This window comes from Delphinapterus leucas, chromosome 12, assembly GCF_059928025.1.
Source record: "Delphinapterus leucas isolate spDelLeu-1000000601 "Yukka" chromosome 12, BTC_Dleu_Yukka2, whole genome shotgun sequence".
Lineage (NCBI taxonomy): Eukaryota > Metazoa > Chordata > Mammalia > Artiodactyla > Monodontidae > Delphinapterus > Delphinapterus leucas.
In genome coordinates, this window is record NC_143140.1 from 81,283,568 (window position 1) to 81,285,251 (window position 1,684).

General features: G+C 44.2%; 1 pseudogene across 1 annotated transcript in view; it reads left to right on the forward strand.

The window, feature by feature from the left end:
• The first annotated feature begins 364 nt into the window (after nucleotides 1-364).
• Nucleotides 365-1,684, forward strand: part of LOC149747911 (uncharacterized) — a 74,987-nt pseudogene continuing 73,667 nt past the window's right edge. The window contains exon 1 of the transcript XR_016395111.1: nucleotides 365-390. The product of XR_016395111.1 is annotated as an uncharacterized LOC149747911 (transcript). The remainder of the gene's footprint in view (nucleotides 391-1,684) is intronic.

Sequence of the window (1,684 nt, forward strand, 5' to 3'; positions counted from 1 at the left end):
ACCATTAGGTAGATAAAGAACCAAAGTTCAGAATTGTTATGTGCAGCTAGCAAGTGTCAGAGTCTGCAGCCGATGGTCACACCACTTCACTAATTGCTTTACTCTAAGTCATCTGTGCTAAGTCATCTGTGTGACTCTGTGGGGCTGGGGGGTGGGGAAGCAGAGAGCACATTTTGCAGGGAACCAGGAAACCCTGCTTCTCCTCCCTTCCTCTCCAAGTGGTCCCCAAACCCCATCTGTCAGACACTAACACATCAGTTAGGCTCTTTGAAACTAAGGTCTTTGAATCTAAGTGTCAAATGAGGGCCAGCACCTAGCTCACAGGATTGATAGAGACCATGAATGTGGTACATGCTGTACGGTGATGGGCGCCTGCTCACTTCATGGAAGGTAACAACATCGAGAGACGGTGTGACAGGCACGGTTTTGTGTGAGCTCTGGGTACTGGAAAGGGTCTGATTCAGCCTCCTGAGTCTGCAGGTACTGTCTGTGAAAAGAAACTAGCCCCTGTCCTGCCGACCTCACAAGGGTATTGCAAGATCAACGGAAACCATGCTTTGAAGATGGCAAAAATCTGTTTGAGTTGCGTTGCAAATCTTCCATGGTAAATGGACCCCGAGCATAACCCAGTCTCATAGCTTTAGGTAATGCAAGTCAGTTGTGGAGACAAAATAAATTGTAAAACAGAATACAAACTGCACGTTGTAGGGAGAGAATTACGACATTGTGTGGCCCTACTGCTCAAAACCTTATTTTATTTCATATCTTTATGATAATTTTCATAACCGTATTCATGCATCAGAGCAGATAAAAGGGGGAAATCAACAACAATAATAGCTAACATTTACCCAGCAAGTGTGCCAGGAACCTTCTAAGCCTTTCCTGGGCATTATCTTATTTACATCACAAGAAGCAACTCTGTGAGGTAGGCGCTGTCATCATTATCCCCATTTTACAGATGAGGAAACTGAGGCACAGAGAGGTTAAATAATTCTCTCAAGGCCACACAGCTCGTAACCGCTAAAGCTGAAGAGCTGTGAACAAGTCATGTAAGAGTGCATTCTTAAGAACTACAGAACCTAATGGAGTCAATAGGCAAACACATAAGGCTGCCTTTGAAGGGAGGTAAGTGCTGAGAAATCACTTCGCGTGCCTTTGACGTTCATCTTAGGCACCTTCGACTCAGGTCATCATCTCACTGCACACACAGCCGGTGCCTTTAAACAACTATCTGGCTATTTCAAAGATTAGTCTTCTTTGCCTCCTTTTCCACTTTTACTTTCTCTAAGCAAAGGTTAGTTGGTACATTAACTGAGGTCATTAGGGTAATGACGCCTGAAAAACAGTGAGCTTCCTCCCTCTTTGTGCATATTATTACCCCAGAGCTTCTGTGTTACTACTAAAATGTCGAATTAATCATTCGGGGTATTATTTTTACAAAATCATATGGGAAACTATCACGTCTAAGAGAAAGCTAAACCTGAGGATCCCGGAACATGAAGAAAAGTCATGTGTCTGCGAAAACAGTAGCAGGGATTTTTTTTTTTTTTTTGTAATTTTTTTTTCCCCCGGGGGCTGTAATTTGACTGCTCTCTTTGGCAACGCTCCAGAGACAAGTCCAAGTGCTTAATCTCTTTCTCCTTCTCTCTCCCCCTCCACCTCCCCACCGTTCTCGCCCGGGCAG